Here is an 8,162-nt window from a genome sequence, read left to right as displayed (position 1 = left end):
GTTCAAAAGAATCATGATCCCAACAGTATGATTGGAGGAAGAGATTTTACTGCTAAGACTAGAGGACAACTTCAATATATTTGCAATTTTGGTTGTTATCTTTTACAAGTAGAACCAAGAAATATTGATGAAGCTCTTAGAGATCCATTTTGGGTGAATGCAATGCATGAAGAGCTAAATCAATTTCAAAGACAAGACATATGGGAACTAGTACCTTGTCCCTCCAATATCAATATTGTTGGTACTAAATTGATATTCAAGAATAAGTCTGATGAATTTGGCATAATTGTCAGAAAGAAAACCAGACTTGTTGCTCAAGGATACTCACAGATTGAAGGTATCGACTTTGACGAAACCTTTGCTCATGTGGGACGCCTTGAGTCCGTTCGGTTGTTATTAGCTCATGCTTGTTTTCTGAAGGTTAAGCTGTTTCAAATGGACATAAAATCCGCGTTCCTAAACAGAACTCTAAAGGAAGAAGTCTATGTCGCTCAACCAAAGGGTTTCGAAAACCTTGATTCCCATATCATGTTCTTAAGCTTAAAAAGGCATTGTATGGGTTAAAACAAACACCTAGAGACTGGTTCGAAAAACTAACTACTTCCCTTCTTAGGAAAGGTTTTCGAGAGGTGGAGCTGATAAAACCTTGTTTACCAAATGGAGTAGGAAAGATGTTCTCATTGCTCAAGTCTATGTAGATGATATCATCTATGGTTCAACTTCTGAGAAACTTGCAAAAGATTTCTAAGTCTCTCTTGGCAAAGAATTTGAAATGAGCAATGTTGGTGAATTAAATTTTTTCTTAGGATTACAAATTCAGCAACATAAGGATGGAATTTACTTATCCCAAGAAAAATATGCAAAGGACCTTATCTCAAGGTTTGGTATGGATAAGTCAACTCCAAAATTGACACTTATGCCCACTACTGGTAAACTACACAGAGATGAGAAAGGAGTAAGAGTGGATCAAAAAACGTATCGATCTATTATTGGTAGCCTTTTATATCTTATATCTACTAGACCTGATATTTCTTTTAGTGTTGGTTGTTGTGCTAGATTTCAGGCTAATCCAAAGGAATCTCATCCTGCATCTGCAGAAAGGATCATACGATATGTAAATCACACAGTCGGGTATGGTCTATGTTATAATTTTGATACTAACACTGACCTTTCTCCTTATTCAGATTCTGATTGGGAAGGGTGTGTAGAAGACAGAAAAAGTACATCAGGGGGTTTCTACTACGTAGGACTGAATCTTGTGGCTTAGCATAGCAAGAAACAAAATTCACAATCCTTGTCCACATGTGAAGCAGAATATATTGTTGCTGGCTCATGTTGTACTCAACTCCTATAGATGAAACAAATGTTGGCTGATTATGGAATTTATACTGGAACAATGAAAATCTTCTGTGACAACTCTAGTGCGATTCGAATCACTGAGAATCATGTTGAGCACTCAAGAACAAAGCATATTGATATAAGGTACCATTTTATTAGAGATCTTTATGAAAATGGTATCATAAATATGGAATTTGTGCCTTCCGAACAACAATTGGTTGATATTCTTACCAAACCATTAGACGCTGCTACATTTCAACACTTATGACAGTCTATTGGTGTTGTTCTAGTTCATTAGATGTTCCTAAAACTCTTGCCCCTGTGCTTATCTCTCTCTTTTGGGAAATTGAGTTTGGAACTCCGGTATGTATACTGCATTTGTTTCAGTAGGTTGTTTGTCTGTCAAGTCTCTATTTTTTGTGTCAAAAGAAATCCTTCTTTTCTTGTGAAAGTAAGGTCGCTCTTGTTGTTCTTTCGGGAATGACATTTTATGGGGGAGAGTTCTTAATTGAACTTGTGCTTAATTGCCAATTCTTTGTGGGGAGTGCGGTTGTGGAATATTATAGGAGTTATCTTGTATCTTTATAAACTCCTTGATGAAAGCATTTAGCTTCGTCTATATGATTGCATCTAAAAAGTTGATATGTGCTTTCTTTTGGTCGTGAAATGTCTCTACGGAAATTTCATTAGGATCCCACTAGTTTTCGTACCTTTGCCAATTTTATTGACAAAAAGGGGGAGAATTAATATGTATTTCACACTACAAATACATATGGTTTACGGATCATTATGTAAGGGGGAGTGGTTTCCATGTGAGATGGAGTATTGATGAAGGGGGAGTGATAGATATCACCATAGTATTGTTGTCGAAGTTGTGATACAATTGAACTTTGATGTTGTGTAATAATACTATGACACTGGTAACAATGATCGAGAATTCTTGTTTTCTCATTGTTATAGCTACGGATTTTCAACAACGATGATATTAAACTTACAACCTTTGGAATCATTGGAGTACTTGGAAGTGATGAAGATTTCGAGTAATGTTGAAGAACCAAGAAGATCAGGCATGTGGAAGAGAAGCTACAACATTTATTTATTTATTTTGTATTCCATATGTATTGATAGTTTTTCACTAAAATTGACAAAGGGGGAGATTGTTAGAGCACTGCTCGGTCGAACTTGCATGTGTTGCTATCTCAAGCATGTTTGTCAATGTTAGTGATCAAAACTATAAGTCTTGATTTCTAGTCTACTTATAGCTAAGTCTTGGACTAGGATAGAAAGTGTAGTGAGCTCAAGACTCCATGGCGATCATCATACAAAGACGAAGAACTACTCAAGGAACTTGTGGAACTTCATAGACTAAAAGTTATGTGGAGACTTGAACTTATCTATCACTCAAAAGTCTATCTACTCTATCTCCTATCTTGAGACAAAAGTCGTTTTGCTATATAGACTTTGATTATACACATTTTCTATTTCGAGCCGAGTTTATCTCGCTTATATATTTCTCGAAATATGTGTTGGTAAGCTTTCGCTTTGGCCAAGTTCATCTTTACTAGTGAAGAAAGTTATGATACGTTTCAATTACTTGAAAATGGCTTTGACGAAAAATGGTTTGTGAATAACAATCATATAATGTCATCTAAGAATGTTTGAATGATTGAAATGAGAGTTTAGATTATATAACCATGGTTGGATATAAACATTGTGAGGTAACTCATAAATGTATAAGTCCTTATTCCTTGAACCAAAGTATGCGTACTTTGCTTCTCAGGAAAACCGGAACAAGAGTCCGTGTACCAAGTCCGCGTACTGTCGGAAGTTCTCATACCGAGAATTTCTGTTAGAGTTTGTGAATTGAAAACAACTTATTCCGGGTACTTAAGTCCGCATACCAGTCCGCGTACTTAAGTTGGTTATTTTCTAAAAACGATTATTCGTGAAGTTAAACTTATATTAACTAAGGAATGCATATTTGGGAACCGTGGCTATAAAGTTCATGAATTGATTCGAGTGAATCAAATCTTTTTTGATTCAATTGTGTCTATTATAAAGATATAAGCAATTGAACAACTCTCTAATTAGTTCACTTGAGTCATTTGAACTACTTATGGTAAAGAAGAATATGGTTGATATGAAAGTGCTCATATAGCTAACCATTTGGTTAACTACTGTTGAACAGACTAGATGTACATGTTTGGGTACGGTTACACAAACCTAAAAACGTGCATTTCATTTGTGTGTAACAAGCTAAGTTTCGATCTAACTGTTGAAAGCTATTAGCTTGAATCTTATCAGGTTTTCATCTAATAGTGAATATTGAATGCTTTGTTACTAAGCTAACATTGATTGCAAACCGTGATTTGAAAGACTATATAAGGGAGAACTCTAGCAACTGGAAAACCTAATCCCCACACCTCATGTGTGATACTAGTTGTATTAGCTAGAGTCGATTCTCCTTTAACCTTAGGTTTATTCTCGAGACCCTGTAGGTTAACGACTTGAAGACTTCATTGGGATTGTGAATCCAGACCGATACTAATTTCTTGTAATTGTGTGATTTGATCTTTTTGATTCTATCGTATTTGAGTACAATCGTAAGATTGGCTTGAGATTGATATCTCTGGTAGGAAAGATATAAAAGTAGTCACAAACACCTTCTTCTCATCGTTTGTGATTCCGCAATATCTTCTTTCGCTAGTCAATTAAGATTATTGTGAGTTTATTGATAATTCTAGGCTGTTTTTCGGGAATATAAGTCCGGGTTATCAATTGGTTCCTGTGTACCTTAATTTATCAAAACACGAAACAAAAACTCGTAGGTATTTCTGTGCAAGACAAATTTATCTATTACCGTAGACTTTTCTGTGTGATACAGATTTGTTTATTAAAGTCTTTGACTTTGGATTGTAGCAACTCTTAGTTGTGGGTGAGATCAGCTAAGGGAATCAAGTGCGTAGTATCCTGCTGGGAACAGATACGTAAGGAGCGCAACTGTACCTTGGATCAGTGTGAGATTGATTGGGGTTCAACTACAATCCAGACCGAAGTTAGTTTGTAGTAGGCTAGTGTCTGTAGCGGCTTAATACAGTGTGGTGTTCAATCTGGAATGGGTCCCAGGGTTTTTCTGCATTTGCGGTTTCCTCGTTAACAAAACCTATGGTGTCTTGGTTATTTCTTTTCCGCATTATATTTTGTTATATAATCGAAATATCACAGGTTGTGCGTTGTATCGATCAATTTTGAAATCCAACCTTTGGTTGTTGATTGGAAATGGATTGATCCTTGGATATTGGTCTTTGGTACTATCCAAGTTTATATCTCTTGTATCTAATAAAGACTCGCAGATTTCTATTTGCTTGAGTATATATTAAATCAAGAGATCGAGATATTAACTCCTTGATATACTTTATATTAAGATTGATCCTGACTGTATAGTTGATTATGTTAAAAGTATATTGGAGTTAGTCCATACAGAATGCTAAGCGAAATATTGGGTGTGGTTGTTAGACCCCCGCTTTTTCACAGATATATAATTTCAGTAATATCAACGCGATCTTTATGTCTTTAATGTTCAACATACTTGATGTTTTTAGTGTTGTATCGCAAAAAACCTTTTCGAGTAAGAAAACCCCGTGGGAAAAACTATTGTCGAACGAAAAGGAAAAAAGAGTAAAATATGTCGACATCATATCCTTGGATCCTCCCCCTTATGTCGGCATCTCCCCCTGATTACTTTCAGATTTGTTCCAGACAGTTCCTTTAGTCATGTAATTTTCGAAACTGAATATCGGTAATGACTTAGAAAATAGTCTACCATATCTCCCCCTGATTACTTTCGTTGGAGAAAAGATTATTGTTCCTTCATAATCAATAACTTTTGAATTGCACTTTCATTAGTATTCATTTTTATGTCTTTATAGGGATAATTTTTTTTTATGTCAATGGTTACTTTTAAGTACATGATTTCATTCACTATACCATTCCAATGACGTTGCATCGGCACTGAGCTATATCTATCTAACAAGTTACATGACGATGCAAAATTTGATCGAGTACATTATTATACTAAGTACAACAATGCGTCTATCATACTTAGATATGGGAATTTCATCTCCCAACATATTAAAGTCATATATTAAAGTCTTCGACTTTGGGTTGTAGCAACTCTTAGTTGTGGGTGAGATCAGCTAAGGGAATCAAGTGCGTAGTATCCTGCTGGGATCAGAGACGTAAGGAGCGCAACTGTACCTAGGATCAGTGTGAGATTGATTGGGGTTCAACTACAGTCCAGACCGAAGTTAGTTTGTAGTAGGCTAGTGTCTGTAGCGGCTTAATACAGTGTGGTATTCAATCTGGACTAGGTCCCGGGGTTTTCTGCATTTGCGGTTTCCTCGTTAACAAAACCTATGGTGTCTGGGTTATTCCTTTTCCGCATTATATTTTGTTATATAATTGAAATATCACAGGTTGTGCGTTGTATCGATCAATTTTGAAATCCAACCTTTGGTTGTTGGTTGGAAATGGATTGATCCTTGGATATTGGTCTTTGGTACCATCCAAGTTTATATCTCTTGTATCTAATAAAGACTCGCATATTTCTATTTGCTTGAGTATATATTAAATCAAGAGATCGAGATATTAACTCCTTGATATACTTTTTATTAATATTGATCCTGACTGTATAGTTGATTCTCTTAAAAGTATATTGGAGTTAGTCCATACATACTGCTAAGCGAAATATTGGGTGTGGTTGTTAGACCCCCGCTTTTTCATAGATATATATTTTCAGTAATATCAACGCGATCTTTATGTCTTTAATGTTCAACATACTTGATGTTTTTAGTGTTGTATCGCTAAAAACCTTGTCGAGTAAGAAAACCCCGTGGGAAAAACTATTCTCGAACGAAAAGGGAAAAAGAGAACAACACATCTTCCGTTTCGAAGTAAAATATGACGACATCATTTCCTTGGATCCTCCCCCTGATGTCGGCATCTCCCCCTGATTACTTTCAGATTTGTTCCAGACAGTTCCTTTAGTCATGTAATTTTCAAAACTGAATATCGGTAATGACTTAGAAATTAGTCTACCATATCTCCCCTGATTACTTTCGCTGGAGAACAGATTATTGTTCCTTCATAATCAACAACTTTTGAATTGCACTTTCATTAGTATTCATTTTTATGTCTTTACAGGGATAAAATTTTTTTATGTCAATGGTTACTTTTAAGTACATGATTTCATTAACTATATCATTCTAATGAAGTTGCATCGGCGCTGAGCTATATCTATCTAACATGTTACATGAGGATGCAAAATTTGATCGAGTACATTATTATACTAAGTACAACAATGCGTCTATTGTACTTAGATATGGGAATTTCATCTCCCAACATATTAAAGTCATATACTAAAGTCTTCGACTTTGGGTCATAGCAACTCTTAGTTGTGGGTGAGATCAGCTAAGGGAATCAAGTGCGTAGTATCCTGCTGGGATCAGAGACGTAAGGAGCGCAACTGTACCTTGGATCAGTGTGAGATTGATTGGGGTTCAACTATAGTCTAGACCGAAGTTAGTTTGTAGTAGGCTAGTGTCTGTAGCGGCTTAATACAGTGTGGTATTCAATCTGGACTAGGTCCCGGGGTTTTTCTGCATTTGCGGTTTCCTCGTTAACAAAACCTCTGGTGTCTGGGTTATTCCTTTTCCGCATTATATTTTGTTATATTATTGAAATATCACAGGTTGTGCGTGGTATCGATCAATTTTGAAATCCAACCTTTGGTTGTTGATTGGAAATGGATTGATCCTTGGATATTGGTCTTTGGTACCATCCAAGTTTATATCACTTGTATCTAATAAAGACTCGCAGATTTCTATTTGCTTGAGTATATATTAAATCAAGAGATCGAGATATTAACTCCTTGATATACTTTTTATTAAGATTGAGTCTGACTGTCTAGTTGATTCTCTTAGAAGTATATTGGAGTTAGTCCATACAGACTGCTAAGCGAAATATTGGGTGTGGTTGTTAGACCCCCGCTTTTTCACAGATATATATTTTCAGTAATATCAACGCGATCTTTATGTCTTTAATGTTCAACATAATTGATGTTTTTAGTGTTGTATCGCTAAAAACCTTGTCGAGTAAGAAAACCCTGTGGGAAAAACTTTTATCGAACGAAAAGGGGAAAAGAGTACAACACATCTTCGGTTTCGAAGTAAAATATGTCGACATCATATCCTTGGATCCTCCCCCTGATGTCGGCATCTCCCCTTGATCACTTTCATATTTGTTCCAGACAGTTCCTTTTGTCATGTAATTTTCGAAAATGAATATCGGTAATGACTTAGAAAATAGTCTACCATATCTCCCCCTGATTACTTTCGTTGGAGAACATATTATTGTTCCTTCATAATCAACAACTTTTGAATTGCACTTTCATTAGCATTCATTTTTATGTCTTTACAGGGATAAATTTTTTTTATGTCAATGGTTACTTTTAAGTACATGATTTCATTCACTATACCATTCCAATGACGTTGCATCGACACTGAGCTATATATATCTAACAAGTTACATGAGGATGCAAAATTTGATCGAGTACATTATTATACTAAGTACAACAATGCGTCTATTGTATTTAGATATGGGAATTTCATCTCCCAATATATTAAAGTCATATACTAAAGTCTTCGACTTTGGGTCATAGCAACTCTTAGTTGTGGGTGAGATCAGCTAAGGGAATCAAGTGCGTAGTATCCTGCTGGGATCAGAGACGTAAGGAGCGCAACTGTACCTTGGATCAGTGTGAGATT

This window comes from Papaver somniferum, chromosome 1, assembly GCF_003573695.1.
Source record: "Papaver somniferum cultivar HN1 chromosome 1, ASM357369v1, whole genome shotgun sequence".
Classification (NCBI taxonomy): domain Eukaryota; kingdom Viridiplantae; phylum Streptophyta; class Magnoliopsida; order Ranunculales; family Papaveraceae; genus Papaver; species Papaver somniferum.
This window is presented reverse-complemented; position numbering follows the sequence as displayed.